Consider the following 18,900-nt stretch of genomic DNA (forward strand, 5'->3'; position numbering starts at 1 on the left):
TCAGCCTCGGGCCAGGACTCGTGGGGGGGGGCAGGGGTTGGGAGGTGTTAAGTGCAAGATTGAAGGGGAGGTCAAAAAACTCAGTGGTCAAGAAAAATCCTATTTTAATGCAGTATTTAAGAAATCAAGAGTAATGCAAGAATCCATGGTGAGCAAAACAATTCATTTTTATGTAAAGACGGGGTCAGTATTACCGATGTCTCCCTTGTTTCTGGCTCATTTTCACTATGAAAATGCAACTGTTTTAGTGTTCACAGCTATGGCTCTCAGTGCACTTGCTTTCACCAATAATTCCCTTCATTTTATTTCTGGGGAAAATGAGAGAAAGGAAAAAAAAAATGCAAGAAGACAGTTGGAACTAAAAACTCATTCATTCCTGTCTTGGTCGCCAGCAAACTCTTCTGTCTCCAAATTCCCTCCACCTTTCGTAAAATCAAAATACTTTTAACTACATACTTCAGTTCAAGAGCTGGAAGCTTTCTTTCACGTGGAATACTGTTCAACGCCCTCTTCCTCTGTTCCCCAAGGAACAAGTAAATGCACACGCCAGAGGCTTCAAGCTGGCCTGGGACCCGGCGGATGTGTGTGCATCCTGCCGGAAGCTGCCAAGCTGGGCAGGAAACTGCAGTCACCAAGAGGGCTGGGCTTCTAGAAGCTAGGCAGCTCGGGCCCTAGCAAACCAGGCCTTATCAAAGGAAGGTGCATGGGGGTGAATCTGGTAATTAATTGCATTGTAGGTTTCAAAGGAAAAGTAGGAGGCCACCCAGCTTTGTTGGTGCCTCAGCCTTTTCCCTAAAGGCACAGACAGAATTTTGAGAAGCAGCCACCTGGAAGGTCCACCAAAGCCCCTCCCTTTGGGAACGGAGGACACTGCAGAAAGCCTGCCCAGCACTTACTCCTGACAAGTTATGGTCAAAACCCTTTCTCCTCGCCCGGGACTCCTTCTTCACTTTTCCAGAGAATTATCATTTTGGATGAAGTTTCTTACTCTTGGATCCTAGCCGAGAAGTGTACTTATTTTTAGAGTTTAAGGAAGATTTTTACATTTTTCTCTCATGGGTTCCAATTTCAACTCACTCTAACCAAAACTTAGCAGAAGCAACGAAATATTTAAAATGTGCGTTTCAGGCAGAGGTGAACCAATTCAGTTCTGCAGGCCTGACAGTCCCACGCAGGAGAGAATCCGGGGGTTGCTAGGAGCCGCACCGCCTGGAGCTCTACCCTGAGGGAAGACGGGACGCACCTGTCTGCTGTTTACCGGAGAGCTCTCTGGGGACCCCGGCAGCAGCCCCCGTGGCTGGCCACACACATGAGCTGATTTGCTTTCTGGACCATTGGTTAACTCATGTGAGCCAGGAGCCTGGGCTCTCTCCATTCAAAGCCCACAAATGCCCACTGAAGCGGAACATAAAGGGAAAAGCTCAGAGGAAAAGGTTTCTCCCTTCCGTGACCCTGAAAGAGACCCAATCGGAGCCCGCGGGGCTGGATGGAAAGATTTAGACAAAAATCACAGAACGGGAGGACAAAAGGTCACACTCAGTTTCCATGGCGTGATGGAGAGCCCGTTCATCGCGGAGTCAAGAAAGCTGTGCTGGAATCCTACAATATTCCCGCTGTCTTTCTGAGGTCCACTGGGAGCCTCAGTGTCGGCATTGGAGCAAGGGCTGGGGCTGATGGAGTGGCTGACATGCCCTCCCTCCCGTCCCCGGCTCACTGCAACCCTCGTTCCCTGGCCAATGCCTCTTCGTCTGCTCCCTCCATCCAGGCTCCAGCGATCTCTCTGAAGAGTAAATCTTACCTCGTTCCTCACCCGGTTCAAAATCACCACCGACCACCCCCATCAGTGCAGTCCTGCAAGGAGCACCCTGCCCACAGGGCCGGTTCCACACTCCTGAGTCCTCCAGGACACCTGTGGGAGCCGCAGGCTCTTCAGCGCCCTCCCCGCCTCTCTCTGCTCGAATTCCCCACCCAGAGCTCAAACCACCGCAGGGAAAATAACAGTGCTCCCCTCCGGAGCAAGGAGCACATCAGGTATTCACGACGGACCCCTGTTATCTATTACCCATCCTCCTGCTCGTTATCAGGGCTGCCCACCACGCCCACCATCTTGGAAGGCCCACCCTCTGGGGAAGTCTTATCCCCCAGGCCCCAGCCACCCTGCATCCCAGCTTACCCATTTGTTCACCTGCCTCCCCTACAAATCTGCATCTTCCATCTTTGTTCGCTCTGCTCCGATCCTAGTAGTTGTCACAGCTCTGATACTCACATTAAATGAATGAATGAATGAATGAATGAATGAACACATCTATGCTCAGTTGTTGGTTTATTGTTGAGTCTCTTCTTAGCAATATCTGCCAACGATGTGACTCAGCAGGCTGCTCCTGAGGCTCGGGGACTCCCAGTTACCTCCAGGATGAGTGTCCAACTGTGTCCTCGACACCACAGACCTCGCTCACCCCCCTCCCTCGACCAGAAGCACAGCGGAGCGGTGAATCTGTGTGGCTCCCGCTTTCGACTCTCCATCCACCCCAGAACACAGACCTTCTCACCACATCTTGGTGCTGACACTTCCCACCGGCTTTTTCAGAAAACAGGAGGCCCGATGTTCTCTACAGATAACGTCTTACGCCTGCCTGTCAGAAAGGAGGCTTGGGTCTGACTTCCCAGTCATGGCTTAGCACGGCCCCTCTGCTTCGTGACGAGCTGGCCAGAAGGTCTCCTGAGGCAGCACCGCCCCCCACACTGCTTTCCCTGGATGGAAGCAGAGTAGCTCTGTGCGGAACAGGAGATAGGTAGGGGGACACCTTTCATAATCCTTGATAATGTTTCCCAATCACTTGTGACCTTTCCCCTAATTAAATAGCCTCAATTCTTCATCTTCAAAAAGATCATCAACTGAGCAGGAGAGAAGTGTCTGGAGCATGGAGAAGGCAAGTGGGGAACTGGCTTGGTCCTGCCTCCAGAAAGATCCAGTGGATTTGTGAGCAGTGTTGTTTTAGAGGTGGAGCCAAACATGAAGATTTAGGGCAAATGTCACGTGAGTGCAAAATGTGGCACTTCCCTCCTGGAGCAAATTCCCAATTTCCTGATCAATCACAGACCAGCTCTGAAAATGCTGATTTCCATCAGGAGATAAATCAGAAATTTCAGGGCATCAAGGGAGTGCTCCCTGGGAATAAACTTCTGAAGGAGTGTCATTAAAACTAACAAAAAAGGAAATGTGTTTTCTCCCTCCCTTTCGAAATGACACTGATAACGTTCAAAATTTAAAGAGATTTCCAGAAGCATAGCACGTAACGGGCCATAGGACAGGAGCAGACATGCAGTCATCTGGCCTCTCACGCCGTCCCTGCTTCTCTGCCTGGCCACTCTGTTGCCTCATCTCAGGAAATGAGTAAGGCAAGAGCCATAATTGCAAGCCAACTTCCACATGCTGCGGTCTTATAAAATCAATTGATTAAAGCAACGAAATACCAGCCAACATTTGCACATTTCTCTCCCTGCTTTCTGGGTACCACGGACCCAGAGAGGCCATGCGTCTCCCCACTCAGGCCCTCCAACCACCCAAAGGTGCCATGTAGCTTGCAAGCCTGGTGGCTGGGCTCTGGATCTCTCAAGGCCAAGGTAGAGTATTCTGGAGGTAAAAGATTTGCATCAATTAAATAAGTCAATCAACACTTGACATCACTCTTTATTCCAGCGAAAGAAGTATATACATCTGGGTCTTTCTGTTTCTTATGATGGATACCGGCGAATTGGTGATGTCTTTTATTCATTGTCATTTTATTTCTGCTGAGAATAAAATAAATTTGTTCATTTGTTCCTTCAATGAATGTTCATTGAGGACATTTATGTGCTTGGCTGGGGCTAGGCGCTGGGGGCACAACAGTGAACCAGAAACACCAAGCAGATCTGGAAGGAGCTAACTGTGTCTACCGTGTGCCAAGTGCTCACCCAGAAGGTTCTTTATGCCTTGGGGGCATCCTACACAGGGCAGGGTGGGGACTTGATGCAGGAAATGGCCTCTTCTAAGTAAAGGCTTAGGCCACAAAAGGTTTTGCAGATCTCAGTCTGAAATGGGAGATCTTCCCGCGAGGCTGGGGAGAGGCAGAGATGGGGGGGGTGTATGGAAACTCTGGTGAGCTCCGGGGGACACACTCGGGCCTGCAGGGGTACTGGAGACTCTTGTGAGGGACTAAGCCTTGAGAGGCAGGGATGGTGCTTGGAAGTCAGGCTGAAGAGGTGAGCAGTGGGCCACTGTCCATCCCCCCAGCAACCCTCCTGACTCTGAGATTTCTTAATGTCCCTCCTCCCCGTCCCCGGAGGCCACTCGGGGATGATCTCCTCCCTGGAGATACGTAGGAAGAGAAAAGTTAACCAGTTCAGCAGCTAATCTGGAAGCATCTAGTCTGTGATGGTCCCTGAGGGAGACAAGAGATGAATAAGAAAAGCATCTCTCTCCCAGGTGTCTCTGTGGCCTAGCCAGGTGGATGAGACCCCCCAGAGGTGTAAGAGCAAAAGAGGGTGCTGCCCCTGAGGGCGACTGGGGGGGGGGCCTTTCAGAAGTGGGGGTTTGAGAAGCAGCTCAAAGGCCTCCTGTGAACCAGCGGGGAAGAGGCATTCCAGGACCTGAGAGCAGAGGTGCAGGGTCATGGAACCTGGTGACAGAGACCCGGGGGTGACAGCAGGATGGGGGCTTCCAGAGGAAGTCTTACCTCTTTCTGTCAGCTATGGGGAGAGGCGTGGAGCAGGAGAATGGCTGGATCCCAGTTTTGCCAGAAGAAAACGACTCTGGTCCCATTGGTGTATATGGCCTGGCCGGGAGGACACCAGAAGCTCCCCAGAACTGCTGACTTAGAGCCAGCCCCCTGCGTCCTCAAATGGCCAACTGCCACCCTTCATGCCATGCCATCCCTTACGTCTCATTCCATTTGCCCTTAAGGGCCATGGAAGTCCCTCTTTCTGGTGCCCATAGATCCGGGCGAGACAAAGACGTTTTATAACCGGGCGTTGTGTTTTTGCTTGTCGTAACATGTCAGTAGAAATCCTTCATAACCGCCCTCACCCCGTTCATAGTTGGCCACGCTGCACCCTTGCCCAGGACAGCCGGGGCTCACCCTGCTCATGCTGTGGCCCTAGGCTCTTTATGTTTCCCCCTGTAGCTCTCACACGTGTCCTGCTTGTGGCCCTGCTTATGAGCTCTCTGGAGAAGAGAAAGACCCGGCCCAGCTCAGTTCTTAATTTCTCAGCCTGGCACAAGCTGGTGTGCACAGACATCGCAAATTTCCCCTTTGCCCAAGAATTGGGCAAAAACTGAAGGAAAAAAAGGAGCCATGGACCCCAAATTCTCACAAAGCCTCCAACAATTGGGGTGGGCCTGTCTGGAGTGGCATAAGCACTCATGACCCCAGCACCCCACCCCCAGGCAGGCTGGGGGGGGGCAGAGGAAGGGGTCGGGGGGCACTCCTGCTGGGAGCGCCTCCCCCACCGGCTCTGTGGGGGTCTCTGCCCGCAGCGGCCTGGGCTGCCCCACACAGCCAACCCTGCTCCCGGGCAGGCCCCCGCTGAGGCAGCTGAGCCGCTCCAGTCCTGTGCTGCTCGACTGTAACTTGAAAAACGGCACAGAGTGACCGTTAGGGTTCTTCCTCGGCAATACCATTTTATGAGTCTGTACACATGACACACGAAATGTCCAGGCCTAAGAAGACAACAGCCACCACAGGAACTCTGGGAAATGTCCACCGCTTGGGCCTTGGACTTTCACTTGGCACTTCCGGCTGTGTTTCTTCCCTCAGCCAGATGCTCATTAACACCCCCTCCTGATATAACCAGGGGTGTCTGGCTAGAAGCCTCCGTGGGCCTCGGAACCCTCTGGGGGCTGCTCAGAGCAGACCTATGCGTCCCCAGAACTGATTCGGCAGGCTTGGGGTGAGGCCCGAGAATTCACATTCCCAAGAAGTTCCCAGGGATGACACTGAAAGCGACTGCCCAGGGCCGGGAGACACGTCGTTCTGCCTCTGGACGCTGCCCTGCCTGCCCGGGGCCACCGCGGTCCCTCTGCTGCGGGAGCTTCCAGAACTCTGCGGGGAAAGCGGCCCGGCACCAGCTGTGCAGGTGGGGCTCTGGGGGAGGGAGCATCTGAGGAGGGTCCACCTTGGGGGCCAGGAAAGACTTTAGAGGACCTGACATCAGAGGCTGAAGGATAAAAAAGGCCAGGCCATGAAGGGGGGGGGAATGAAGGGAATCCCTTGGGAGCAAGCCCCTCTCCCCCCCGCCCCAGCACCCATGAGAACTTGCACACACCTGTGGGAAGAGCAGGTGGTCACCGCCGGGGCTGGAAAGTGGGCCCGGGCAGCAGTGACTTCCCAGAGGGAGCAGTCCTGGGACAAGGCAGGCCCAGGGATCCAGGACTGAGATGGGGTGGGTGGTCCCTAGTTCAGGCTGCTCTAACAACATAGCATAGACTGGGTGGCTTACAAGACAAATACTTCTTTCTCACCTTTCTGGAGGCTACAAGTCCAAGATCAAGGCAGCGGCAGACTCAGGATCTGGTGGGAGCTCTCAGGCTGGTTTGCTTGGGGTCGAGGCAGCACTCTCTGGTGTCTCTTCTTATCGAGACACTAATCCTATCCTGGGGCCCACCCTCATGACCTCATCTGACCCTAATCACCTCCCAAAGACCCACCTCCGAATACCATTGCATTGGAGATGAGGGTTTCCACATCCGAATCCGGGAGGACACAAACATTCAGTCCGCAGCAGGACACATGGGAGAAAACTCAGGGCTGCTATTTACTTACATTTCCAAAGGCCTGTAGTTGGAAAGAAAACACTGTTATTTAAGAAAAATCATGATATCTTTGAGAAATCCCGTGCTGTCTTTGCCCGTCCATCGCTGATGATGCAATTTCTGGTAGGCCACACATCACCTCTAAATACAATTTTCTCTCCAGAAGCAAACGCAAGGGAGGTGCCGTTAGTTAAAAATTAAAAACAGGGGCGCCTGGGTGGCTCAGTCGTTAAGTGTCTGCCTTCAGCTCAGTCATGATCCCGGGGTCCTGGGATCGAGCCCCACATCGGGCTCCCCGCTCCGCGGGGAGCCTGCTTCTCCCTCTGCCTCTCCCCCTGCTTGTGCACTCTTGCTCTCTGTCAAATAAATAAATAAAATCTTTAAAATAACAATAATAAAAATTAAAATTAAACAACAAAACGAAACTCAGACCATGTGAGTCTTTTAGAAAGCAATCAATTACCGGTTTCCTCTTGACCTCCATGGGATCAAATAGCATTTGGTATCATTCCCTGACGGTCAAAATCCACTCGCGAGTGGTCACACACGCCTGTGCTTGGCTCTGGATGTCCTGCACTTCTGTATCAGCTCCATATTCCTTAACCTTCCTTTTTACTCAGGATTCCTTGCTTGGCCAAACATCTTCCAACACACACTCAGCCCTTGTCATTGCCCCTTTCCCTCTGATTTGGGGGCAACTGGAGCCACTGATCTCTTATTTTAAAATGAGAGTCACTGGGGCGCCTGGGTGGCTCAGTCAGCTAAGCATCCAACTCTTGGTTTCGGCTCAGGTCATGATCTTGGGGTGCTGGGATCGAGCCCCATGTCAGACTCCACACTCGGTGAGGAGTCTGCTTGAGATTCTTTCTCTGCCTCTCCCTCTGCCTTGCCGTTCCTTAGGACAGGTCAGACGCCCCTTGGAACCCCTCCACCCACAGATCGGTCACCCTTGTCCCTTACTCCCAGACCCTGCAAACGTTCAACACACAGTCAAGACTTCAAAACAAAAAACAAAACAAAACAAAAACCCTTTTCCAGTTTTCAAGCTCCACTTTATGACCTAAAAAGTAAAATCTTTCTGAAGCACAACAAGGCACTTCAGCTGAAAAAAACACCAAACTTTAAAAGGCGAGGAATCCAGTGTATGTTCTATGTCACGTGAAGGCCAAATACCGAGAAACCATCCCGGGACGAGGAGGCCGGCCCAAACCAGCTGCTTCAAAGAGGCTGTTCTTTCGCTGAAGGCTTAACACAATGACCCTCGAAAGGCTGAGGGGAACTGGGCAGCGGGCCCCCGCAGGGTCCACAGCATCGGCGTCCCCCTTGTAGAGACGGCCCCACGTCAGCGGCCACCATGTCCTTAAATAGCCATACTGTCATGCCACTGACAGTGAAAAAGAATAGGAGCTAAAGGTTCACCGAGCTTAAAAATTTGGAATAAACTGTACCTTTCCTCCCAAATAAATAAAGCTGAAATGTCCACGGTGGCAGCTACATCAAGCGTTTTGAGCTGTTTCCTTCTTGGCTAGCTGTTGGTTTCCAGCGAAGAGGACACACGTCTGTCAGCCCCTCTCTGGGGACACGGAGGCCATGTGTCCCTGCTTCTCTGCTCTCTGGGCCCCAGGCCGCCCCTGAGCCGCAGCTCCCCGCTTTGGCCTCAGGGAAACAAGTGCCCTCTGCAACCTCCAGTCTGGGTCTGAGGAGATCTGGGCCTTTTTTTCTTCCTGGTGTGTTTGATTTACAATGATTTTGCTCAACGGGGAGGGTGTTTACTGGTTGTGTGGCTCCCCTAAAAAGTCAGGCTGCGGAGGCATGCCGAGCACTCCCCCCAGAAATCCCCGGGAGGTCAGGGTCACGGCTGACAGGGCCAGAAGAGGCAGGCCAGGACCCCACAAACAGCCGACGCACCCCAGCTCTTACAAAACAGCAAAGACTATGTTTACTAGCACTTTACCTGCAGAGACTAGCAGGGGGAAGAGCTAAAGACACTTGTGGCTAGAAATGGTCTGAAATAAAAACAAAAAGCAGAACATGATCACCACCCAAACACAAAGATCACTTCAATTTGGCTTTTTAAAAATTCGTTGTTTGATCTCGCTAGTACCGTACGGTTTGCATTCAAAAGTGAACGAATTTATTTTGGTAAGTGATCGTGTTTTTCAATGGAACACGCGGGAGCTTGAGTGGCTATTTCCGGGACGAGGACCTTCCTTACATGATCAGATGGCCACTTCTCATCACCATATGGTTAGAACAATCACCTGCGGGATCATATCTGAAATGTGGGTTCTGGAGTCACACTTCCCACCTCTGCTAAGAAGCTGGGGGTCTGGGCAGCACAACCCCAGGATTGCCTAGGAATCTTGTAAAAAAAATGAAAGTCCTGGCCTTATTCCTTTTCCCACCCCCAGATTCTTATGGAACAGTTAGGGGTGGAAAAGTCTACAAATCAAATGTTTTCCAGAAGTTTCCAGATCATTCTAGTCAGGTCTTCCCTGGCAGTGCTTTCAAGAACAAAATGGCAAGGTCCCCTTACTGCCTGCATGGCTCTCAATTCCTGAGCAGACACGGAACCGTAGCCTGTGGGTTCTGTTAATCTCCTCTACTTGAGAATAATTTCCCTCACCATTTGACTGAAAGAAGTAGAAACAGCGCATCCATCACCCCTGGCTTTGCTCCCTAATCTCCACACGTAGTGGCTCTGTGACCTCAGACTTGTTACTTAACCTCTCTGAGGCTAGGCTTCTTATTCACGTTAAAATGGAACTTCTAAAGCTGAAGCTGCTTCCCTTAGGGTGTAGTTAGAATTCAGTACATGCCCTAGTTTTGCTCACGGATGGTCCCTAAGTCCCTAAGAAAGTGCCTGGAGCATAGTAGGTGCTCGGAGAACATTTATTGGCTGGACAGATGGACGGATGGACGGATGGATGCCCCTGAGTTCCGCTTCCTCTGTGCTTCCACTCACACTGGCTGCAGTTCCGGAGCTTGGAAAACCTGTCTTCTTTTCCAGCCTGAGGTCAGATCTGATTGCTCACATGCCCGTGACTTCCTTCTTTAAAACCAACTTTGTTGTTTTATTACTGACATGTTTTCATCAGATCTGTTTGCGTGTTCATTAACGCATGTAAACGTCAATAAAAGAACCAAGAAAACACCTTCCTACATGTTTCCTCTTGCTTTCTTTCAGGTATAAATTATAGGAACACACAATACGCAATACAGGTCGACGCGCAATCCTCCCTACGGGGCTTCCAGAGGACAATTCCTCCCTGAGAAGACCCCTAGACACCAGACTTCCACATCTCCCCTCTTCCCCCCGGGCCGCTCAGCCTTCTGCTGAATGCAAGGGACCCCAGAGAAGACAAAGCTACCAAAGGCCCTCCCTGCGACAGGGCTGCAGGCCATGTCCATTTCCGCTCTGGAGTAGCCTGGGGACACACTCAGCTCTGTACGAAGTGTCCGAATTGTAAGGGGATGTTCCAAAGTGGCCATTTCCTCCTCTGCACCTTCCCTCAAACCTCCCCCGATTCACAAATACTCAGTGCTGCCCAACACGGTGATGGCGTCTGGCCTCTCTCCCTCCGACCCAAGTCGACGGTGCCGGCCCCCCAGGTCCCGCACCTGCTCTCGCCCCCGGGGGGGCCACGGCTCTGCGGCAGCCCGTGTGTCCACAGCAGGGAAGGCACCAGCGCACTAAAGGTCACTGCGAAAGAGACAGGCGGGCAGGCTCCAAACCAGTTTATTTTCTTCCTAATCATCCAACCAGACTTGGGTTTCCTGGCCTCCCCGTAGTTAGGTGTGGCCTTGCGACTGAGTTCCAACCCAGCGCTTCTCAGCCAGGGCAATTTTGCTCCCCAGGGGACACTTAGCAATGTCTGCAGACATCTTTGGTTGTCACAGCTGGAGGAGGGAGCAGAGACCAGGGAACGTCCCGCTCAGAACAGCCCCACAACAAAGAATCATCAGCCCGAAAGATCAGTAGGACTGAGCATGAGAAACCCCGTCTAACCAACAGTGTTGTGAGCCAACTCCAGGCCTGATCCATAAAAACCACCCAAGTGGTCCTCCACGGGCATCTCCACGCTCTCTCCGGTCTCCAGGCTGGCCGTGGAAGAGCCCAGACACCCTGGGAGCTCACGGCCAGTGAGCAGAGCCGCGAGGGTGAAGAGAGCCTGCGTCCTGAGTCTGGCTCGGAGCAGAGCTGCCTGCCCACCACTAACACCCGCTCTGGCCTGGGAGTGAGAAACTTCTAGCATGTGGAAGTGATTACACATTTCTGGGCTTGTTTGTTGCAGCTGTGGCATTGCCTAAGCTCAATCACAGACACATTTGCAGTTTCTTTGAGACCCGCTCCAACGGTGTGGAGCTGTGCTCCAGTTAGCCCTGGGACCGGGGGACGGCCCCTGGGGGATTTCTGGAAGCATGAGTCCCTCCACCTGGGAGAGGGACCTCAGGGGTGCATTTCCCTGGAAGTCAATTTATAACTGACACTCCCAGCTCCTGTGTGCGGAGAGGCGGGGATGCCTGTGGACCTATGGAAGTCTAAGAGAGACTTTGGAAATTGTGACTTCGAAATAAACCCTCTGAGGGTCACGTCTGGCCATTCCAGTCCTGAAGGACTTCAAATCAGAATTTTTACACTCCACATTCTGCAAGTTTAGTTAAGGATGTTTTCTCTCATTGAGTTATCTTAACTCGTCAAAACTTAGTAAAAAATAAATGCAAATTCCCATTTTTTTTTTTTTTTACAGATTCCTTAGCTCTGTCATGAGCCGTGGTTGTTGCTGTTCCAGTGATCATTTCTAAAATACAAGGATGTATACCAAAAAAGTATTCTTATTTCTCTGAAATTTCCACTTAAATGGATGCCCTGCATGTTCTCTGGCCCCACTTACTGAGCGCTCATACTCTACCAGGTAGTCAGTGGGACATGCGTCGGACGTTCAAAATATCATTTAGAGGGAGATGCTGTTCAGTTGCAGCTTCAAACAGGGAAAGGATATCAGAAGGGCCAGGCGTTTTCCCTGGGTCACACGCCACCCGCAGTGCCACCCGCAGGTGCTCGGAAGGCTGCCGCCCACGGGGTGAGCTCAGGGATGTTCCAGCTTCAGTTTCGCTCCTTCAACCCCGACACACAGCATGACCTTCTCTCCGAGCGCCATCGTCAGAACACAGAGCCCATAAGAGAAACCGAAGCCACGGAGAGGAAGGTATCGTTAAGAATATTTTATTTCAAAATGTCATGTTTCAAATTCTCATAAAATAGCCATGGTAAATGTTTCCTTTTTTAAAGCGAGCATGTCTCCCAGAGATAATTAAGTGGATTTGATACACTTTCCAGAAAGCCTTAGGAAGTAACTCAGCGCAAAGATCAGAAATTTAAGTCAGACAGGCATGGGGGCCAGAAACTGTCTCCCCCATCTCCTGACTGAGGTTACGTGGCAGTTTCCTGGCATGTGAGCAGGGAAACCAGGGGGTCCCACCTCTGAGGGTCTCCCAGGGGTACAGCAGGATCAGGCCAGACCAGTGCTCCCTCAGGCCCGAGGCGTAGTGAGAGAGTGCTCCGGGATGCCGACCGTGGGGTGCAGTCCAGGGCCTGGGTTAGGGCTAGGGTGTGCGCTCAGCCAAGTCACGCCCACCCCAGCATCCATGTCGGGGAACTGGCACCAGCAGCCCCGTTACCCCACGGCGCGATGAGCACCCAGACTTGCTCCCCACATGAGGCCCCGCGCCTGTTCTCCCTCCAAAGGCATTCCCTGGGCCACTGTGGTTTGACAGCAACGGGAAAAGCACCCTGAGCCTCAATCCTGACTCCCAGGTGACGCCTGGGCCGTGTGGCTGTGGGCTCACCTCTGTACTCCGTCACTCCGTCTGCAAAAGGGGAGTGATGCTCCCTGCCCTACCGGTCCACGTGAGAGTCACAGAGTAGTGTCCTTAAGTCTGCCGCGTGATTCAAATGCGAGCTGTTGCTCAGAAAAGATGCCATTTTATTTAATTGAAATAATTTTTTAAAAGATTTTATTATTTATTTATTTATTTGAGAGAGAGAGAGAGAGAGAGAGAGAGAGAGAGAGCACAAGCAGGGAGAGAGGCAGAGGCAGAGGGAGAAGCAGACTTCCCGGGGAGCAGGGAGCCCAATGCGGGGCAGACGCTTCACCCACTGAGCCACCCAAGGGCCCCGAAAAGATGCCATTTTAAAGGTGAAGGCAGGGGCACCTGGGTGGCTCAGTCGGTTGAGCCTCTGCCTTCGGCTCAGGTCATGATCCCAGGGTCCTGGGATCGAGCCCCGCATCAGGCTCCCTGCTCAGCGAGGAGCCTGCTTCTCCCTCTCCCACTCCCCCTGCTTGTGTTCCCTCTCTTGCTGTCTCTCTCTCTGTCAAATAAATAAATAAAATCTTTTTAAAAAAAAAAGGTGAATGCCGGAGGCTTTGTGCTAGCTTGCTCTTTCCACAGCTTCTGGTAGAACTTCAGCTCCCGAGCCTCAGGCTTTGCGGGGCAGGAACCACACAGGCTCTACCTGCAGTAGGTCTGGACTGGAGCCTGAGACTCTGCATTTCTCAGGGTGCCTATGCTGCTGGTTCCCAGAGCACATTCTGAGGAGTGCAGCTCAGAGACTAAATGCTCTGTCCAGTCTGCCATTGGATTTAAGTGTCAGCACACAGGTGGAGGAGCCAGGAACCCTGGGCTTCTGGTGATCCACCTGAGGACACACTGCAGCCAGTGGGACAGACACTCAAGGCACATTAAAAAATAAAGGGCTGGGTCAAAGCCCCCCCCCTCAAGGCCAAAGGCTCAGACTCAGGGAGGGGCGAGGGGCAAGAGCCCTCAGGGCCCTGAGCTCCCGCTCATCCTCCCTTCTGAGTGCTCCCCTAACACACACACACACACACACACACACACACACACACACACACACACACACCAGCAGCAACCAGAAGAACTTCAACCCTTTAGCTAGGGAGCATTCTGCTCTTCTGCATTTCTACACAGGCTCCTCCCTGGGAATATGGGCTCCTGACTTCAAAGCAGGACTTAATGAATTGTAATTGCACCAACCCACTCCTGACTCCTTTCTCAGGATGAGAAATGGCCACACTGGATAGTGTCACAGGGGAAGACAGAAGCTTTGGGGCCACCGCCTACAGCCACTGCCTGCAGGGCTCCCAGCCCCCTTCTTGGTACAAGCTTTGGAGTCCTCGTGCCAAGGCGTCTTCTGCAGGGTAGACGGTATCCTGGGGTCCCTGGAAGTTAAATCAACAAGACAGTGGGACAGACAGACTGGTCCTAACTAGGAAGCCTGATCTCTCCACACTCAAAGTCTTCATGTTGTATGAAGAAGAAAATGTCAAAATCTCCTTAAAATCTTGGTGATGAGCCGTGATACCTCTGAGATTCGTCTACCCTACAGGTTCTGGAATGTCCGGAGGCACCGATTCTTACTCTGTAGTCTACTCTCAGTCCCCCTCCTCGACCACTCAGCTCTCCCATCGTCCCTAGGGCCCTAGGGTCAGCTGGACCATTTATCCTACTTGGTTTGGCTTCAGAACATGTAGTTATCACATACAGTTATAAAGTCTATACCTTAGGGAAAAATTGGTAGGGATTCCGATTGGTTAAAAAAAGACCCACACTGGGACACCTGGGTGGCTCAGTTGGCTAAGCGGCCATCTCTTGATTTTGGCTCAGGTCATGATCTCAGGGTCCTGGGATAGAGAGCTCCCAATTGGGCTCTGCGCTCAGCAGGGCGTCTGCTTGAAATTTACTTTCTCCCTTTCCCTCTGCCCCTCCCCCCACGCACACATGCACGTGCGTGTGCTCTCTCTCAAATAAATAATTTTTTTTAATTTAAAAAATAAAAAATAAAAAAAGACCCACACTATATACCTGAGTGTATACTGGACACCAAGATGTCAAATAAAACATCATTCATGTCTTTTAAAACTAACACACTCTTATTGGATGTGGGATATGCCATTTTATTATTTTATGCACTATAAGTAATTTGTTGTTGTAAAACTTTCGGGGGTGGGGGGAGAGCCCAGATAATTATAAGTGATTACAATTACAATGCATATGCAAAATTATACTTAGAAGCTTTGATCCCCACTGCCCCCCACCAATGGCCCCATTTCTCTTTTGGTGGACATTTAGTTATCAATGTAACAAACCACTACAAAAGTTAGTACCTTCAGAGGACAATTTCTTCTCTCATAATCTTATTGCTTGGGCTCCAGTGAGCAGTCTCAATTGGGGTCTCTTGCATGGGTACAGTCAGGTAACGGTTGGGGTGGGGTCAGCTCAATGCTCTTCTGAGCCATCAAAAAAGTCTTTCAATGATTAATTGCAAACATGCTCCCAAAAAGTGGGGGAGAAAAGAGAAAAGGAAAATCTCAGCAAAGAAATAGAAGATGTAAAGAAGAACCAAATCGAAATTTTAGAGCTGAAAAATACAATAGGCAAAGCAAAAAAACTCATTGAATGAGCTCAAAAGTAAAATGCAGTGGGCGGAAGAATCAATACCCCTGAAAATAGAACAGTAGAGACCTCCCAGTCTGAACAACAGAGAGAAAGTAGACTTAAAAAAAAAAAAAAAAAAAAGCATAGTCTCCTAGACCCCGGAGGGACTAGAGCCAAAGAGCTAATATTCATGTCATCAGGATCCCAGGAGAGAAGAAGGTGAGGCTGAAAAAAAACATGTCAAGAAATAATGGCTGAAATTTTTCCAAATTCGGCAATAGATTTAAACCTACAGATTCAAGAAACTAGAGAGCCCCAAACTGGAAAAACACAAAAAATCCACACCAAGATACATAATAAGCACACTTCTGGAAACTAAGGACAAAAGAAACTGGCAGAGAAAAACACGATCTTATTTACAGAAGTAAACACAATTTGAATGATAGCAGATTTCTCATCAGAAACCATAGCAGCCAGAAAGAAGTGGCAGGACATGTCAAATGCTGGGGAAAAAAAAAGAAAAAAAAAAAAGAACCGTCAACCCAGAAATTGAGATACAACCAAAATATCCTTCAAGAATCAAAGGGCAAGCAAGACCTCCTCAGATGCAGGAAATCTAAGAGAACTTGTCACCAACAGACCTTACCCTAAAAGAATGTCTAAAGGACACTCTTGAAACACAAAATAAACAAGAAAAGAAAGAAGACTGGAACATCAAGAAGGAAGAAATAACAAAGTAAAAAAGTAAAAATATGGGTAAATGTAACAGACTTTCTTGTCCTCTTGAGTTTTCTAAGAACAAATGTGGCAGTCCTCAACAGGTCCAAGATGGCTCATTCTCACCTGGTAGGTAAACTGCGCCAACTGCAGGCTTGACCTGAGAGGCCAGTTTACCAGAAGCTTCTCAGAATGTGGTCCCTTGACCACCTGCATCTCCTTAGGATGCTTGCTCAAAAGGCTGTTTCCTAGGCTGCTCACCAAACCCACTGAATCAGCATTTCTAGAGGTGGGCTCCAGGACTCTGCGTGTAAAGGTGATTCTTTCATACACTAAGGTTTGAAGAGTCCTCAGACCATTTGTCAATAAGGGGTCAAGCTCAGTCACTCAGAGTTAACTTCTGAGGAAGGTGAGAACAAAGTTCTTTGTATACAAAGTCCTGGCTGTGGGCAATCCAGCCCTGCAGGGCTAGAACAAAATTCAAGGCAAAAAGGGAAATCAATAACCCCCCTGCGGTCAAGGTCACACACTTCAGCATTGTCACAGGGTGATGTCCCAGGGAGTGTGGGCCCACAGTGGTGGGATCTGTCATCCATCTGTGCCTCAGTTTCTTCCTCTGTAAAACCTGGACAGCATCTGCCTTTCCTAACTCATGGAGTCAAGATGAAGGGCAAAATAGGTGAGCTGTGAATGGCTTGTAAATTATTAGTTATTCTACCCAATGTGAATGTTTAACCTCCCCTTAAAGAGAGCCACTGTGTTGCCCTTTTTTCTTGGAAATGGAATGTCTGTGTTCTTCAGACTCCGGGAAAGGCAGGCATGGTTAAATAAAACGTAGGATTTAATTCACCCCGTCTTTCCTCCAGGGTCCCGCGCAGATGGCCAACCCCAGCACTGAGACAGATGAGGCCCCTGTCGCCACTGGGTCAGCGGTGCTGGTTACATGGCAGGACCCCCGAGAGCTGAGAACGAGTACCCCCCAGGGGCTGCTCCTCCAGGGGTCTGCAGGTCCCCGCAGCCCTCGGGGTCCCCAGCACTCACCTCCCAGAGGACATAGCCCCAGGTTGGTCCCCTCCAGCAGCCAGTGGTAGCAGTGACAGGCGACAGGTGTGTCTGGGGAAGGGGGGAGGCTTGCAAAACCTTTGCTAGATTTCACTCTAGCCTAGAAGGAGGAGGTTTGTAAGTTGACCTTTGAGGGGTGGGGTGTCCGAGGCAGAATCTTGGAGTGAAAGCCTCAAGGACATGGGTAGAGGGCGAGAGAAGGGTGAACTATTTTATAAACAGAAGTTTCTCCGCCAGCCAACCTGAGAGGGCAGTGATTAGAATCACCCGAGCCGATGCCGCCTGGGTGCCACCAGGGCCTCGGGCGATGGACAGCAGCGGCCTCCCGGGCGGCAAAGGGGCTGCGCCCGGCCCCAGCCCCTGTCCCCGCGGCGGGCGGGCACGGCGGGGCGCAGCGGGGTGGCCGCGGAAGCCGGGCGCGCTCGTGGTGCGGGGCAGGCGGGTTCCTCCCCACTGAAGTCATGCACTTGGCGCGCTGCGTCCCCGCCGGCGCGCAAACGCGGCTTCGGCCAAAAAGGGGGTGGGGGGGTGGGGAGCGCGCACAATGTGTTTCTTGTTAGGGACCCGCAAGCCGGGGCTCGGGTGTTGCTTTTGGTGCCGCATTATAATAGGAAGATGTAGCTTGATTCCGGACCAGCCCGCCCTCGTCGCAGGCTGGAGGGGGCTGCTGCGGGTTCCCACGGACGCCGCTGCGCTCGGGCGCGGAGGGCGCGCGGCGGGCGGCCGCCGGGGATCCCCGCGGTGACCCGAGCTCCCCGCGGGGCCCGGACCCCGCGACGCGCGCCTCGCGGCGGCGCAGACTTGACGACGCCAGCCCCGCGCCCGCTAGGTCGCGGGCAGCCCGGGATTGTTTTCTAAGACCTTATCTCTTGCTCAAGTTAATTTTCTTTTTTAATTTGGTGACCGGCACAAAAGTCACAGGACGATCCTTTGTGAAAGCCAAACGCGGCCACAAATCGGGGCACTTCACAGCATTTGTAACTTAAATATTTGCTTGGCTGGTAGCTAAATAGGCCCCTCCGCCAACTTCCAACTCCCAAACTCTGTTTTTTTGTTTTGTTTTGGTTTGGTTTTTTTTTTTAACGGAGCTGAAAGGTGATCTCCCTACAAGGAGATCAGACGGTGGAAAGCAATTGGATTTAGCACGGCGTTCTCCCCCGGTGCTCTTGGATCCCTGGGCAAACAGGACCGCGCGCCGCATCCTAGAAGGAATTAGGGCCGGGATCCTGGCGGGCTGGGATGTCTCTTAAGCCCTCCTGGTAGCTGAAGTGCTTTGTTAATGCAATTCATTAGCTGTTTGCGACAAGAAGTAGAAGAGGCTAGGCAGGTCTTCAAAAATACCCAAAGGGAGAAAAATAAACATCCTCTTGTTTGCTTTTTGTGGCTTTATTCATTTTCTTCCCCTCCCGTTGCCCCTCATCTAAGGCTGTTTTAAACCAAATTCGGTTATCTGGTTTCAGGGTAAGGGCTCCCTCTTGCCAAGGTATTAAATAAACAAGTAAAGCAAAAACTTGAATCCTTATGTAATCCAGATGCTGTTTCCTCGAAAACCACAACAAACTCTGCTAAACCAGATAACAGGATCAGAACAGTCGTCTCCCCACCCCACCCCGTTTTAGGGCCAGCAGAGGACATCCTTGTTCAGGAGCTCCTCTCCAGGACAGACGATAAATAATTGCTGCTAACACTCTGAACTGCAGATGAGCACCCTTGAGGGATCCGGATGCCGTAAACTGTCCCGGAATGTTGGCATCTGGTTCTTAAAATGGAACTTTCCCTAGAGATAAAGCCGGGACTGAGCAGGCGTCTGCGTCCGCGGGCTGGCTTGGAAGTTTCTGGCCTCTTGATGCTCTCAGTTGAAAACGCAGCATTGG

The 18,900-nt window shown here is 51.3% G+C and overlaps 1 long non-coding RNA gene across 1 annotated transcript; it reads right to left on the minus strand.

Annotated features, from left to right (window-relative positions):
- Positions 1 to 6,499: 6,499 nt before the first annotated feature.
- On the minus strand, positions 6,500 to 7,737 carry LOC141373471 (uncharacterized). The gene is made up of 3 exons (XR_012379527.1): positions 7,254 to 7,737; positions 6,801 to 7,146; positions 6,500 to 6,574 (listed from the first exon to the last, which is right to left on the minus strand). It is a non-coding gene; the product is annotated as an uncharacterized lncRNA (long non-coding RNA).
- Positions 7,738 to 18,900: the final 11,163 nt, after the last annotated feature.

This window comes from Callorhinus ursinus, unplaced genomic scaffold, assembly GCF_003265705.2.
Source record: "Callorhinus ursinus isolate GAN/ISIS: 27379988/994484 unplaced genomic scaffold, GSC_fseal_2.0 scaffold10, whole genome shotgun sequence".
Lineage (NCBI taxonomy): Eukaryota > Metazoa > Chordata > Mammalia > Carnivora > Otariidae > Callorhinus > Callorhinus ursinus.